Source organism: Hevea brasiliensis, unplaced genomic scaffold (genome assembly GCF_030052815.1).
Source record: "Hevea brasiliensis isolate MT/VB/25A 57/8 unplaced genomic scaffold, ASM3005281v1 Scaf39, whole genome shotgun sequence".
Classification (NCBI taxonomy): Eukaryota; Viridiplantae; Streptophyta; class Magnoliopsida; order Malpighiales; family Euphorbiaceae; genus Hevea; species Hevea brasiliensis.
The window spans coordinates 123,569-141,484 of record NW_026614906.1 but is presented as its reverse complement, the minus strand read 5'-3'; the positions used below and the strand labels follow the sequence as shown (position 1 = coordinate 141,484).

Here is a 17,916-nt window from a genome sequence, read left to right as displayed (position 1 = left end):
GAGTGAGTATTCCATGAAAATGAAAACAAATAAAAAGGAATTGAAGAACTCTAATTTTGGCAGCTATGAATCTTGTGTGTTTGCTATTTTTAAATGATGAAAAATGGTTCCATAAGGATGTTTGAATAGTTGATATGATAAGAAGTGTAAAAGAGTTAAGTTTGTGTAAATTGGGTGATTGGAATTAGGGTTTATGTATATGATGTGGGGACTTTATGTAAATGCTTGAAATTAACTTGGTTGAGTTGAGATTGTTGCTTATAAAAGTGCTATGCATGCCAATTGAAGTAAGGAAGATAGAGGAAATTGAAATTGAGAGTGCTTGTTTTCCGCAGGTTTTGGGACTCATGAGTCCAGCATGAGTTTTGAGCCATAACTGAAAATATGTGACTCCAATTGGTATGAGGCCAATTGGAGGTGAAACTAGACCCAAAATAGCCTATTTTCCATGAAGAAACCATGCCCAAATTTTGTTCAAAACTTGACCTAATTACTGCCCAAATTCGGATTACCCTGCACCAAACCCATAAAATGACCAAATGAACAGTACGTGTTCATTTGGTCATAACTCTCTCTATACTGGTCCAACTGACCTAAAATTTCATCAATGGAAAGCTTAGACATAGGGCTACACTTTTCATGAAGACCACTTGACCCAAGTTTGCCTTTAACCAAATCAAATTGTTAGCACAATTTGAGTAACTAAAACTGCCAACCTAGAAATTGTCTAAAATACTATTCCTTTGGTATTTTGACCATAACTTGAGTTCTATAACCCCAAATTTAGTGATTCAAAAACTAAAATTCAAGTTTAAACATAGAGGAGCAATTGCTATGAAGGAAGTGTGACTAAATAGACATCCTAACCTAGTCAAATTCCTAGATAAAGATAACACATCAACATGAACCTAAACAAAGGTTCATGGGAAAAATGTTATATATGATAATTAAAATACTCATAAGGATAATTAAATATTAAAAATGATATGAATATGTAAATTGGGACTAAAGTCCTATTAATATGAAATTAATGGTACCAATGAACAGTAGTAGAAATTAGTAACAGTAAATAGTACTAAATTAATTAAAAATGTTTAATTGCCCATAATATACCTTGTAACAGCCCGGCCCACTAGTGATATTATCCGCTCTGGGCCGAAGCCCTCATGATTTTAAAACGCGTCACTAGGAGTTACGAACCACCAACTTGTAAACCCAATATCTCTCCCGTGTTTTGCCGATGTGGGATTTGCCTAGGGTGTTACAATCCACCCCCCTTATGGGACTCAGCGTCCTCGCTGAGGTTTGCCCCACCATCGTTCAAGGTTGCATGTGGAGCGACTCTGATACCACAAATGTAACGGCCTAGCCCACTAGTGATATTGTCCACTCTAGGCCGAAGCCCTCACGGTTTTAAAAACGTGTCACCAGGAGTTACGAACCACCAACTTATAAACCCAACATCTCTCTCGTGCTTTGCCGATGTGGGATTGGCCTAGGGTGTTACATACCTAGACTTATTTATTTAGTTTGGATAAATTGGTATACCAATTAGGGACTATAAATAGCAGTACTGCCTACTGAGAAAATCATGAACTGATAATATATGTCTGGTATGATTGTTCTACAAGCTATATGCCTACTTACTGGCCATTGTGCCTACTTTATTTCTGGCTTTACAAGCCTGACAGCGGGTCTCGTGCCCGACAGCTGGCCTCGTGCCTGACAGACGTATACTGGACAGACATATGGCTGTCTAACCAGTATACACCCATGCATCCAGCTTTTATAATTTGTTATAGGTTTCTTGGGCACTGATAAAAATTAATTAAGACATAAAATATAATAAGTAAACAGAAAAGATCCTGATAAATTAAATTGTTCCCAAAGTGAAATAAAAATGTAAAAGACACAGAAATTATGAATTTACCATTATTATTTAAATTGTTAAATTATTGTTATTATAAATTATGCACCACTAAGCGTTATGCTTAGCGCGTTGGTTTTCCATCGCGTGAATGGAGATCGGATCAAAGACGCAGTGCAGAATGCGACACTAGTAGTGCACTGACAGAGCTCTGACCAGATCTGCCATTGTCCAGAGTCACCTCACCAGTCTTTTGTATTTTGGTAGGGTCCATGTATAGACTAGTATTTTGGTTCATTATGTCTAGTCATGATGTATTTCATTTTGGACTTGTAATTAAACTTTGAGATTGAAATGAAAACTTGTAATTTATTATCTATGAATTTCCATATGAATACAATAGATGATACTTCATTTTAAGATCTCATAAATAGTTGTGAATGATATGATAAAAGAGAATATGATATGGAAATATGTGAGATGACTATGAATATGTTAACAGGTGATAGTGGAACCCGCCAGATGCTAATAAAACAGAGGTGGATCTGTCCGGGTCTCCACAAAAATAAGATATAAAAAAAATTCTACACATAAATTACCTGATTTAAATGACATTAAAATTTACAATAGACATGATAAGACAAGATAGGGTGCTCCGGCACTGAATGTGGCACTCATCGCTCGGCTACACTGTAGACGAGTGAGGGGGCGTCACATATATGACAAGGAATGTAACACCCTAGGCAAATCCCACATCGACAAAACACAGGAGAGATGCTGGGTTTATAAGTTGGTGGTTCGTAAACTCTAGTGACGCGTTTTAAAATCGTGAGGGCTTCGGCCCAGAGCGGACAATATCACTAGTGGGCCGGCCATTACATTTGTGGTATCAGAGTCGCTCCGCGTGCAACCTTGAACGATGGTGGGGCAAACCTCAGCGAGGACGCTGAGTCCCATAAGGGGGGTGGATTGTAACACCTTAGGCAAATCCCACATCGACAAAACACGAAAGAGATGCTGGGTTTATAAGTTGGTGGTTCGTAACCTCTAGTGACGCGTTTTAAAACCGTGAGGGCTTCAGCCCAGAGCGGACAATATCACTAGTGGGCCGGGCCATTACAAGGAATGGAAAACACACCCGGATCTTTGAGTTTGGGAGGTAACTTCTTCTGAATTATAGCACTGCATTGCTCTCCCAAGTTGATGGTATCATAATCTTCTAGCCTTCTCTTGTTGGTAAGAATCTCCATAAAAAACTTAGCATAACTTGGCATTTGGGATAGTGCCTCAGTGAATGGCACATTGATATAAAAGTTCTTTAGCACTTCAAGGAATTTGCCAAATTGTTTTTCTAGCTTATGCTTGATGAATCTTTGAGGGTAGGGAAGGGTGGGACTGTAAGGCTCAGGTGGGATGTATGGTTTCTCTCCCTCATCTTGCTCACTTTTGCTTTCTTCTTCTTTTTCATTTTTCTCGTTCTCAACTGAATTTTCTTCTTTTGTACTCTCTTTTTCTTCTCTCTTGTTTTCACTCTCTTGACCAACTTTCTTACCACTTCTTAAGGTCACAACCTTACATTGTTCATGAGGGTTTTGTGGTTGGTTAGGTAGTTTCCCGTAGGATTTACTTCCTGATGAGCTTGCTTGTTGAGCCAATTGAGTCTCCAACATATGATTGTGGACTTGTAATTAATCCATGGTTTGTCTCATGTGTTGCATTTCTTCGTCCAATTTGATATTCATCTTGCTTTGCTCAGCAAAAAATTTATCCATCATGCTTTCCAAGGTTGGCTTCGGTTCATGAGGTGGAAGGGATTGTTGTGCTCTTGCTTGATATCCAGGTTGTGGCTACCTTATGGGCTGAAATTGAGGCTGAAACTAAGGTCTTTTCTACTGCATATACTGCTGGTTATGAGCATAATTTGAGCTTTGACCTTGTTGAGCAAAAGTTGCTTGTGGTCTCCATGTTGAGTTGTTCACATTAGAGTAGGAATTTCCCATAGGTTTCTGTTGATAACCTCCTGCATAAGCAGCTTGTTCTTGCAAATAATCATCACCATAAGAAGAGAATCAATTCCACAACTTTGGGTTCCATCTGTGTAGGTAACTTGTTGCATAGTGTGTAGGAGTTGAGGTTCTTGCCTTTGTGTAAAAATCACTAAGAAGCTGAGTCAACTGATCAAATCTTGCATTCATGTAGTTAACTGAGTCAAGTTCATAAATCCCAGCCTTCTTTGGCTCAAGTGCTCTAGGATTTCCCCATAAATGGGTATTATGAGCAATATTCTCCAATAGATCATAACATTCTTCACTTGTCATTCTCATGAAATCCCCTCTTGCTTGTGAATCAATTATGTTTCTTATGGCTGGAGTAACTCTGGTGTAGAAATTCTGAACAATCATCCATTTGGGTATTTCATGATGAGGACATTACCTTTTAAGCTCCTTAAATCTCATCCAAGATTCATACAAAGTTTCATCATCCCTTGGCTTAAAAGCCACCATCAAATTCCTCAAATGAGTGGTCTTCCCAGGTGGGAAAAACTGAGATATTAAAGCTTGAGATAGCTGCTCCCAAGTAGCTATAATAGCTTATGAAAGTGAGTCATACCACTCTAATGTTGAATCCCGAAGAGAGAATGGAAATAAGGTGAGCCGAATCACTTCATCTGAAACCCCAGGCTGCCTTTGTGTACCACATATCATCAAAAATTTCTTCAAATGAGAATGAGGATTTTCAAATGGACTACCTCTAAATTGTGAATTCTGAACCATTTAAATGAGACCAGTCTTTAACTCAAATTGATTAGCTCCAATAATAGGTCTATTATCTCTCATATCTGTACATCTAGGAAAAGCATAATCTAACATGGATCTTCTCTGAGGATCATTTTGATTAACAACTTCATTCTGCCTATTTTGCTCATTTCCTCCATTATCTCCACCAATAGCTCTATTTTGATTCTCCATATTTTCAATTTTCTCCTCTTGTCAAATCTTTGTTGTTCTTCCTTTTCTGCTTCCTTTCTTCTTTTAGATTCCTTTTTGTTGGCTCGACAGAATTTTTCAATTTCAGGGTTGAATAACAATTCAGTATCACTTGTGCTTTTCGATCGTCTCATAAACAAGAAAAGTACCTGAAAAACACAAGGAACAACAATGAAAATAAAAGAAAATAAAAATTCTAATCAGCTTAAAATAATTAAAATCCAACTTAAAAACAAACAATTCCCCGGCAACGGCGCCAAAAACTTAATGTGTGCTAGCTGTGAAGTAGCTTCCACAAGTGCACGGGTCACAGTAGTATGGTTTTAAAAATAATATCGTTCCCACAAAGAATTGTGCTTAAATTGGAAATAAAAGGATAAGCTAATTAGAATAGTAAAATTTAAAGATATTAAAAAAAATTAAATTTAAAATTTAAAATTGGTATTTGAGGAATTTAAACTAAATCAAATAATTAACTAAATTAATTAAACTAGATTACCAAAATTTAAATTGAAATTGCTAATTATGAAATTAAGAGGAATTAAATCTAAATTCAATAAAAATTAAAGTGATTCTAAAGATAGGGTTTTCAATATTATTTGCATGTGATTTATCCCTAATTTAGCCAAACACATGAGAATTGCAATTTTGAGGGAAATCAATTCTTAGTTCTTTGAAACATTTTTCAAGCATTTCAAAGTTGGTATTCATTAAATCAAACCCTGTTTTCACGGTATTTCAAACCTAACAAAAACTCAATTAAAGCTCTAATTGATTTTTGAAAGTCCCCTTAATTCTCTTAGCTTATCTCTAACACCAAGAAAACTAAGTTTATTGCAAGATTATCTATCCCAAACATTCACTTTTCAGTCTATCTGTCAAGGATTAAAACTTAACTTAATGAGGGCCCATTCATTAAGCAAGGCAACAAGCTCACAAGCAATAAATCAAAATGCAACAAATCTCATTTAAATGACTAAATCAGTTCAAAACCACAATACAAAGCAATATTTACAAACCCATCTCTAGAATCTCAAAGATCTACTCACAAATCATGGTTTCAAGACAAACCCAAGTATAGAAATGAAGAAATAATGAAAATCTAAGCTAAGGAACAGAAAAACCCAGTAAAATGATGAAGGATCAGCTGCTGGAGAGTTGCAGAAAATGTCTTCTGCTGCTGCTACAAAATGATTCACGTGCTCCTCTTCCTCTCTCCCTTTCTTGCAAAATCTCCCTCTTTTTCTCCTTATGGAAAGAAAGAGATAAATGAGCTTTTATATGGTTCAGAGGTCTGCCCTAGAATGGGTAAAAAGGTAGAAGATTCTAGAGAAAGTGATGTATTAAATCAGAGGAACGAAAATGCCACATCAGCCATTTTCAGTAAAACGACACAAGCTGAATCGGTTGTGTCACGGGTTGTGTCGTAGGTTGTGAAACTCACGCTGAGAAAACTTCATATCGACAATCGACACAACTCGTGACACAAGTCAGACGCAGTTGTGCAACTTTCTACTCTTTAACTCAACTTCAAAATTTTGCAATTCAACTCTAATTTCTTCCAAATGGCTGCTCTGATCAAAATACACTAAAATTCTCCAAATTTAACCTACAAAACAAATAAATTCCAAAAATTAAACTAAGAAGTGTAAAAAGGAAAAATTGACTAAATATATGCTAATATCTATGGTAATAGCTATGAACAAGGGTAAATTATGTGCAAAAATTATACCTAAATGATTATATAAAATGCGTGCATCAAGAACTTCCCAGGAGGTCACCCATCCTAGGATTTCTCTCAAGCGAGCATGCTTAACCCTAGTGTTTCCAACTCTCCAGGCCATTCCACCAAAAGGCGCCTCTTGTAATTAGTTCCCCCATTTTATATATCATTACCTTGTCCTCCCATTCCGATGTGGGACGTGTTTCCTTGTCTTTCAAAACAGCTTTACGCCACGTCCAGCCTAAGCCGGGCTCGTTTAACATACTTTCATTTCGTCTCTTTTTATTTTTTTCTTAATTTTTCTTGTATTTTCTTTTTATTTATTTCATCATTTTATGACTGTTTATTATCACTGAAGTGTAGTTCCAGACATCCTGACTTGTCCGGACTGACACTAGGTCACCGGAGTAGCAAAATGTACAGACTATGTAAAGTGAGGGTGTTACAATTCTTCCACTCTAAATAAAAATTTCGTCCTCAAAATTTATCGGATTCATATAACTGATATCGTTATCTCATAATTTTACTCACTCTCCCATCTTTGTGTCCTTTGCCTTTTGTTTTTCCACTCATGAAATTGTCTTATTCATTAGTTCCTTGATTTCTCATGCTAGAATCCTTACTAGTCCTTCCATCTCCTTTACTTACACCAATCCTGTTAACTTGCCCTTGTCTAGGTATTCTACATTTATCTCACACAAATGTCTCAAATGCCTAAATTATTTCTTTCTGACAAAAATATCAAAATAACTATAAGACTCTATATCGAGGTTTAGATTGTAACACCCTAGGCAAATCCCACATCGACAAAACACGGGAGAGATGCTAGGTTTATAAGTTGATGGTTCGTAACCCCTAGTGACGCGTTTTAAAATCGTGAGGGCTTCGGCCCAGAGTGGACAATATCACTAGTGGGCCGGGCCATTACATTTGTGGTATCAGAGCCGCTCCGAGTTCAACCTTGAATGATGGTGGGGCAAACCTCAGCGAGGACACTGAGTCCCATAAGGTGGGTGGATTGTAACACCCTAGGCAAACCACACATCGACAAAACACGGGAGAGATGCTAGGTTTATAAGTTGGTGGTTCGTAACCCCTAGTGACGCGTTTTAAAATCGTGAGGGCTTCGGCCTAGAGCGGACAATATCACTAGTGGGCCAGGCCAATACATTTGCTAAATGTGACGCCCCTTACCCATCTACTGCATAGCTGAGCAAGAAGTGCCACATTCGGTGCCGGAGCACCCTATCTTATTTTATTATATCTATTGTAAACTTTTGATGTCATTTAAAACATGTATTCTATGTGTAGAAATTTTTTTTTTTATATCTTATTTCTGTGGAGACCCGGACAGAGCCTCCCTTATTTTATTAGCATCGGGCGGGTTCCACTAATCACCTGTTAACATGTCCATATTCATTTCACACATTTCATATCATATTCTCATGTATCATATCATTTACAATTATTTATGAGATCTAAAAATAAAGTATTATCTATTGCATTCATATAGAAATTCATAGATAATAAATTACAAGTTTTCATTTTAATCTCAAAGTTTAATTACAAGTCCAAAATGAAATACATCATAAACTAGTAATTACATCATGACTAAACATAATGAACCAAAATACTAGTCTATACATGGGCCCTACCAAAATACAAAAGACCGATGAGGTGACTGACAATGGCGATCCGATCGAGCTTTGTCGCTGCACTATCGGTGTCGCCACTACGCTGCGATCGATCTCTAGAACCTACGCGATGGAAAACCAACACGCTAAGCATAATGCTTAGCGGTGCATAGTTTATAATAACAATAATTTAATAATTTGAAATAGTATATGCAACTCATAATTTCTTGGTCTTTAATATTTTTATTGCTCTTTGGAAACAATTAACATTATCGGGATCTTTTATGATTACTTATTGTTTTTTAAGTCTTAATTAATTTTTATCAGTGCCCAAGAAACCTATAAAAAATTTATAAAGGCTGGATGCACGGGTGTATAGTGGTTAGACAGCCATATGTCTATCCAGAATACGTCTGTCAGGCACGAGGCCAGCTGTCGGGCATGAGACCCGCTGTCAGGCTTGTAAAGCCAGAAATAAAGTAGGCACAATGGCCAGTAAGTAGGAATATAGCCTGTAGAACAATCATACCAGACATATATTGTCAGTTTATGATTTTCTCGGTAGGCAGTACTGCTATCTGTAGTCTCTAATTGGTACACCAATTTATCCAAACTAAATAAATAAGTCTAGGTATACTATGGGCAATTAAACATTTTTAATTATTTTAGCACTATTCACTGTTACTATTTTCTAGTACTGTTTATTAGTACCATTAATTTCATATTAATAGGACATTAGTCCCAATTTACATATTCATATCATTTTTATTATTTAATTATCCTTATGAGTATTTTAATTATCATATATAGCATTTTTCCCATGAACCTTTCTTTAGGTTCATGTTGATGTGTTATCTTTATCTAAGAGTTTGACTAGGTTAGGATGTTTATTTAGTCACACTTCCTTCATAACAATTGCTCCTCTATGTTTAAACTTGAACTTCAGTTTTTGAATCACTGAATTTGGGGTTATAGAACTCAAGTTATGGTCAAAATACCATAACTGGTCCCTTTGCCTCAAAGCTGTCCAGAATTTACAATTCCTGGTCAATAAACTTTGACCAGTCATTTGATCATTTTATGGCCATTTTTAGACTTAGGTTCCTTCACAAGATATGTTCCTCTATGTCTTAGGGACTCCCAGGTACAATTTCATAATTTTTCAAGCTTGGTATAGTAAGTTATAGTCAATGTATTAACCTAGACTCTCAATCCTATAAAGGCAATAACCAAACTTCAGGGCAGTATGTTTGACCCACTTTTTAGGGTCTTTACACTTAGAATTTGGCAAAGGTGTCTAAATCAACGTTGTAGCCCTAAGTATCATGTTTCCAAATCATATTGGCACATCTCAAATGGAATTTCCTAGTGGGAGTTATGGCCAAATGAACACACGGGTATCAAATGGCATTCTGGGTTCAACTTAACATTTTCCAGATTTCAATTCCTAACTTTGGCTAATATTTTCCCTAGGATGCAATGGTTTCTAAAGCTTGGTCAAAACATAAAAATTGTTGTGCTATGTCTTATAAAACTTTTGGCACTAGTTTCACTCAATTTGTAGCTTTGTAGGCCAAGTTATGGCATTTTTTCCAAAACTGGTCAAGCATACCAAAGGAACAGTATTTTGGACAATTTCTGGGTTGGCAGTTTTAGTGACTCAACTTTTACTAACAATTTCATTTGGTTAAAGCAAAACTGGGTCAAGTGATCTTCATGAAAAGTGTAGCCCTATATCTAAGCTTTCCATTGATGAAATTTTAGGTCATTTGGACCAGTATAGAGAGAGTTATGACCAAATGAACATGTACTATTCATTTGGTCATTTTCTAGGTTGGCAGTTTCAGTGACCCAAGTTGTGCTACCAATTTGAATTGGTTAAAGGCAAAACTGGGTTAAGTGGTCTTCATGAAAAGTGTAGCCCTATGTCTGAACTTTCCATGGGTGAAATTTTAGGTCATTTGGACATGTATAGGGAGAGTTATGACCAAATGAACATGTACTATTTATTTGGTCATTTTCTGGGTTGGCAGTTTCAGTGACCCAATTTGTGCTAACAATTTGAATTGGTTAAAGGAAAAACTGGGTTAAGTGGCCCTCATGAAAAGTGTAGCCCTATGTCTAAACTTTCCATGGGTAAAATTTTAGGTCATTTGGACCAGTATAGAGAGAGTTATGACCAAATGAACACGTACTGTTCATTTGGTCATTTTCTGGGTTGGCAGTTTCAGTGACCCAAGTTGTGCTAAAAATTTGAATTGGTTAAAGAAAAAACTGGGTTAAGTGGCCTTCATGAAAAGTGTAGCCCTATGTCTAAACTTTCCATGGGTAAAAGCTTAGGTCATTTGAACCAGTATAGAGAGAGTTATGACCAAATGAACACGTACTGTTCATTTGGTCATTTTCTGGGTTGGGTGCAGGGAAATCCAAATTTGGGCAGTATTTAGCTCAAGTTTTGGACAGAATTTGTGTAACACCACTAGTGATATTGTCCGCTCTGGGCCAAAGCCCTCACGGTTTTACAACGCGTCAATAGGGGTTAGGAACCTCCATCTTATAAACCCAGCATCTCTCACGTGTTTTGCCGATGTGGGATTTTCCTAGGGTGTTACAATCGACCCCCCTTATGGGACTCAGCGTCCTCGCTGAGGTTTGCCCCACCATCTTTCAAGGTTGCACGCGGAGCGGCTCTGATACCACTAAATGTGACGCCCCTTACCTGTCTACCGTATAGCAGAGTAAGAAGTGCCACATTCGGTGCCGGAGCACCCTATCTTGTTTTATCATATCTATTGTAAATTTTAATGTCCTTTAAATCAAGTAATTTATGTATAGAAATTTTTTTTTTTTATATCATATTTCTGTGGAGACCCGAACAGAGCCTCCCTTATTTTATTAGCATCTGACGGGTTCCACTAATCACCTGTTAACATGTCCATATTCATTTCACACATTTCCATATCATATTCTCATGTATCATATCATTTTTAATTATTTATGAGATCTCAAAATGAAGTATTATCTATTGCATTCATATAGAAATTCATAGATAATAAATTATAAGTTTTCATTTCAAGTCCAAAATAAAATACATCATAAACTAGTAATTACATCATGACTAGACATAATGAACCAAAATACTAGTCTACACATGGGCCCTACCAAAATACAACAGACCGGTGAGGTGACTCTGATCGGTGGCAGATCTGGTCGGAACTCTGTCCAAATACTACTGTGGCGACTGCTGATCTTCAGTACCTACGCGATGGAAAACCAACGCGCTAAGCATAACGCTTAGTGGTGCATAATTTATAATAATAATAATTAAACAATTGAATTAATATTTACAAATCATAAATTCTGGGTCTTTTACATTTTTTTTTATTACACTTTGGAAACAATTAAAATTATTGGGATCTTTCCTGTTTACTTATTGTATATTCAGTATTAATTAATTATTATCAATGCCCAAGAAACCTATAACAAATTATAAAAGCTGGATACACGGGAGTATATGGGTTAGACAGCCATATGTCTACCCTGTATACATCTGTCAGGCACGAGACCCGCTGTCAGGCTTGTAAAGCCAGAAATAAAGTAGGCACAATGGCCAGTAAGTAGGCATATAGCCTGTAGAACAATCATATCAGACATATATTGTCAGTTCATGATTTGCTCTGTAAGCAGTACTGCTATCTGTGGTCCCTAATTGGTATACCAATTTATCCAAACTAAATAAATAAGTCTAGGTATACTATGGGCAATTAAACATTTTTAATTATTTTAGCACTATTCACTGTTACTATTTTCTAGTACTGTTCATTGGTACCATTAATTTCATATTAATAGGACATTAGTCCCAATTTACATATTCATATCATTTTTAATATTTAATTATCCTTATGAGTATTTTAATTATCATATATAGCATTTTTCCCATGAACCTTTCTTTAGGTTCATGTTGATGTGTTATCTTTATCTAGGAATTTGACTAGGTTAGGATGTCTATTTAGTCACACTTCCTTCATAACAATTGCTCCTCTATGTTTAAACTTGAATTTCAGTTTTTGAATCACTGAATTTGGGGTTATAGAACTCAAGTTATGGTCAAAATACCATAACTGGTCCCTTTGCCTCAAAGCTGTCCAGAATTTACAATTCCTGGTCAATAAACTTTGACCAGTCATTTGATCATTTTATGGTCATTTTTAGACTTAGGTTCCTTCACAAGATATGTTCCTCTATGTCTTAGGGACTCCCAGGTACAATTTCATAATTTTTCAAGCTTGGTATAGTAAGTTATAGTCAATGTATTAACCTAGACTCTCAATCCTATAAAGGCAATAACCAAACTTCAGGGCAGTATGTTTGACCCTCTTTTTAGGGTCTTTACACTTAGAATTTGGCAAAGGTGTCTAAATCAATGTTGTAGCCCTAAGTATCATGTTTCCAGATCATATTGGCACATCTCAAATGGAATTTCCTAGTGGGAGTTATGGCCAAATGAACACACGGGTATCAAATGGCATTCTGGGTTCAACTTAACATTTTCCAGATTTCAATTCCTAAATTTGGCTAATATTTTCCCTAGGATGCAATGGTTTCTAGAGCTTGGTCAAAACATAAAAATTGTTGTGCTATGTCTTATAAAACTTTTGGCACTAGTTTCACTCAATTTTCAGCTTTGTAGGCCAAGTTATGACATTTTTTCCAAAACTGGTCAAGCATACCAAAGGAACAGTATTTTGGACAATTTCTGGGTTGGCAGTTTTAGTGACTCAAATTTTACTAACAATTTGATTTGGTTAAAAGCAAAACTGGGTCAAGTGGTCTTCATGAAAAGTGTAGCCCTATGTCTAAGCTTTCCATTGATGAAATTTTAGGTCATTTGGACCAGTATAGAGAGAGTTATGACCAAATGAACACGTACTGTTCATTTGGTCATTTTCTGGGTTGGCAGTTTCAGTGACCCAAGTTGTGCTACCAATTTGAATTGGTTAAAGGCAAAACTGGGTTAAGTGATCTTCATGAAAAGTGTAGCCCTATGTCTAAGCTTTCCATGGGTGAAATTTTAGGTCATTTGGACCAGTATAGAGAGAGTTATGACCAAATGAACACGTACTGTTCATTTGGTCATTTTCTGGGTTGGCAGTTTCAGTGACCCAAGTTGTGCTAATAATTTGAATTGGTTAAAGACAAAACTGGGTTAAGTGGCCTTCATGAAAAGTGTAGCCCTATGTCTAAACTTTCCATGGGTAAAAGTTTAGGTCATTTGAACTAGTATAGAGAGAGTTATGACCAAATGAACACGTACTGTTCATTTGGTCATTTTCTGGGTTGGGTGCAGGGAAATCCAAATTTGGACAGTATTTAGCTCAAGTTTTGGACAGAATTTGTGTAACATCACTAGTGATATTGTCCGCTCTGGGCCAAAGCCCTCATGGTTTTACAACGCGTCAATAGGGGTTAGGAACCTCCATCTTATAAACCCAGCATCTCTCCCGTGTTTTACCGATGTGGGATTTTCCTAGGGTGTTACAATTGACCCCCCTTATGGGACTCAGCGTCCTTGCTGAGGTTTGCCCCACCATCTTTCAAGGTTGCACGCGGAGCAGCTCTGATACCACTAAATGTGACGCCCCTTACCCGTCTACCGTATAGCAGAGTAAGAAGTGCCACATTCGGTGCCGGAGCACCCTATCTTGTTTTATCATATCTATTGTAAATTTTAATGTCCTTTAAATCAGGTAATTTATGTATAGAAAATTTTTTTTTTATATCATATTTCTGTGGAGACCCGGACAGAGCCTCCCTTATTTTATTAGCATCTGACGGGTTCCACTAATCACTTGTTAACATGTCCATATTCATTTCACACATTTCCATATCATATTCTCATGTATCATATCATTTTTAATTATTTATGAGATCTCAAAATGAAGTATTGTCTATTGCATTCATATAGAAATTCATAGATAATAAATTATAAGTTTTCATTTCAAGTCCAAAATAAAATACATCATAAACTAGTAATTACATCATGACTAGACATAATGAACCAAAATACTAGTCTACACATGGGCCCTACCAAAATACAACAGACTGGAGAGGTGACTCTGATCGGTGGCGATCCGTGGAACTCACCCAAATACTACCGTGGCATGCCGATCTTCAAGACCTACGCGATGGAAAACCAACGCGCTAAGCATAACGCTTAGTGGTGCATAATTTATAATAATAATAATTAAACAATTGAATTAATATTTACAAATCATAAATTCTGGGTCTTTTACATTTTTTTTTATTACACTTTGGAAACAATTAAAATTATTGGGATCTTTCCTGTTTACTTATTGTATATTCAGTATTAATTAATTATTATCAATGCCCAAGAAACCTATAACAAATTATAAAAGCTGGATACACGGGAGTATATGGGTTAGACAGCCATATGTCTACCCTATATACATCTGTCAGGCACGAGGCCAGCTGTCGGGCACGAGACCCGCTGTCGGGCTTGTAAAGCCAGAAATAAAGTAGGCACAATGGCCAATAAGTAGGCATATAGCCTGTAGAACAATCATATCAGACATATATTGTCAGTTTATGAGTTGCTCTATAAGCAGTACTGCTATCTGTGGTCCCTAATTGGTATACCAATTTATCCAAACTAAATAAATAAGTCTAGGTATACTTTGGGCAATTAAACATTTTTAATTATTTTAGCACTATTCACTGTTACTATTTTCTAGTACTTTTCGTTGGTACCATTAATTTCATATTAATAGGACATTAGTCCCAATTTACATATTCATATCATTTTTAATATTTAATTTTCCTTATGAGTATTTTAATTATCATATATAGCATTTTTCCCATGAACCTTTCTTTAGGTTCATGTTGATGTGTTATCTTTATCTAAGAATTTGACTAGGTTAGGATGTCTATTTAGTCACACTTCTTTCATAACAATTGCTTCTCTATGTTTAAACTTGAATTTCAATTTTTGAATCACTGAATTTGGAGTTATAGAACTCAAGTTATGGTCAAAATACCATAACTGGTCCCTTTGCCTCAAAGCTGTCCAGAATTTACAATTCCTGGTCAATAAACTTTGACCAGTCATTTGATCATTTTATGGCCATTTTTAGACTTAGGTTCCTTCACAAGATATGTTCCTCTATATCTTAGGGACTCCCAGGTACAATTTCATAATTTTTCAAGCTTGGTATAGTAAGTTATAGTCAATGTATTAACCTAGACTCTCAATCCTATAAAGGCAATAACCAAACTTCAGGGCAGTATGTTTGACCCTCTTTTTAGGGTCTTTACACTTAGAATTTGGCAAAGGTGTCTAAATCAATGTTGTAGCCCTAAGTATCATGTTTCCAAATCATATTGGCACATCTCAAATGGAATTTCCTAGTGGGAGTTATGGCCAAATGAACACACGGGTATCAAATGGCATTCTAGGTTCAACTTAACATTTTCCAGATTTCAATTCCTAAATTTGGCTAACATTTTCCCTAGGATGCAATGGTTTCTAGAGCTTGGTCAAAACATAAAAATTGTTGTGCTATGTCTTATAAAACTTTTGGCACTAGTTTCACTCAATTTGCAGCTTTGGAGACCAAGTTATGACATTTTTTCCAAAACTGGTCAAGCATACCAAAGGAACAGTATTTTGGACAATTTCTGGGTTGGCAGTTTTAGTGACTCAAATTTTACTAACAATTTGATTTGGTTAAAAGCAAAACTGGGTCAAGTGGTCTTCATGAAAAGTGTAGCCCTATGTCTAAGCTTTCCATTGATGAAATTTTAGGTCATTTGGACCAGTATAGAGAGAGTTATGACCAAATGAACAGATTCATTTGGTCATTTTCTGGGTTGGCAGTTTCAGTGACCCAACTTGTACTAACAATTTGAATTGGTTAAAGGAAAAACTGGGTTAAATGGTCTTCATGAAAAGTGTAGCCCTATGTCTAAACTTTCCATTGATGAAAGTTTAGGTCATTTGGATCAGTATAGAGAGAGTTATGACCAAATGAACACGCATCGCTTCATTTGGTCATTTTCTGGTTGGCGCTTTGTGACCCAAGTTGTGCTAATAATTTGAATTGGTTAAAGACAAAACTGGGTTAAGTGGCCTTCATGAAAAGTGTAGCCCTATGTCTAAACTTTCCATGGGTAAACGTTTAGGTAATTTGAACCAGTATAGAGAGAGTTATGACCAAATGAACACGTACTGTTCATTTGGTCATTTTCTGGGTTGGGTGCAGGGAAATCCAAATTTGGACAGTATTTAGCTCAAGTTTTGGACAGAATTTGTGTAACACCACTAGTGATATTGTCCGCTCTGGGCCAAAGCCCTCATGGTTTTACAACGCGTCAATAGGGGTTAGGAACCTCCATCTTATAAACCCAACATCTCTCCCGTGTTTTGCCGATGTGGGATTTTCCTAGGGTGTTACAATTGACCCCCCTTATGGGACTCAGCGTCCTTGCTGAGGTTTGCCCCACCATCTTTCAAGGTTGCACGCGGAGCGGCTCTGATACCACTAAATGTGACGCCCCTTACCCGTCTACCGTATAGCAGAGTAAGAAGTGCCACATTCGGTGCCGGAGCACCCTATCTTGTTTTATCATATCTATTGTAAATTTTAATGTCCTTTAAATCAGGTAATTTATGTATAGAAAATTTTTTTTTTATATCATATTTCTGTGGAGACCCGGACAGAGCCTCCCTTATTTTATTAGCATCTGACGGGTTCCACTAATCACCTGTTAACATGTCCATATTCATTTCACACATTTCCATATCATATTCTCATGTATCATATCATTTTTAATTATTTATGAGATCTCAAAATGAAGTATTATCTATTGCATTCATATAGAAATTCATAGATAATAAATTATAAGTTTTCATTTCAAGTCCAAAATAAAATACATCATAAACTAGTAATTACATCATGACTAGACATAATGAACCAAAATACTAGTCTACACATGGGCCCTACCAAAATACAACAGACCGGTGAGGTGACTCTGATCGGTGGCAGATCTGGTCGGAACTCTGTCCAAATACTACTGTGGCGACTGCTGATCTTCAGTACCTACGCGATGGAAAACCAACGCGCTAAGCATAATGCTTAGTAGTGCATAATTTATAATAATAATAACTAAACATTTGAATTAATATTTACAAATCATAAATTCTGGGTCTTTTACATTTTTTTTATTACACTTTGGAAACAATTAAAATTATTGGGATCTTTCCTGTTTACTTATTGTATATTCAGTATTAATTAATTATTATCAATGCCCAAGAAACCTATAACAAATTATAAAAGCTGGATACACGGGAGTATACGGATTAGACAGCCATATGTCTACCCTGTATACATCTGTCAGGCACGAGGCCAGCTGTCGGGCACGAGACCCGCTGTCAGGCTTGTAAAGCCAGAAATAAAGTAGGCACAATGGCCAATAAGTAGGCATATAGCCTGTAGAACAATCATATCAGACATATATTGTCAGTTCATGATTTGCTCTATAAGCAGTACTGCTATCTGTGGTCCCTAATTGGTATACCAATTTATCCAAACTAAATAAATAAGTCTAGGTATACTATGGGCAATTAAACATTTTTAATTATTTTAGCACTATTCACTGTTACTATTTTCTAGTACTTTTCATTGGTAC

At 36.4% G+C, this 17,916-nt stretch overlaps 1 non-coding gene across 1 annotated transcript; it reads left to right on the top strand.

The window, feature by feature from the left end:
* The first annotated feature begins 4,279 nt into the window (after window positions 1-4,279).
* On the top strand, window positions 4,280-4,386 carry LOC131177277 (small nucleolar RNA R71). The gene has a single exon (XR_009146859.1). It is a non-coding gene; the product is annotated as a small nucleolar RNA R71 (small nucleolar RNA).
* The last annotated feature ends 13,530 nt before the right edge of the window (window positions 4,387-17,916 follow it).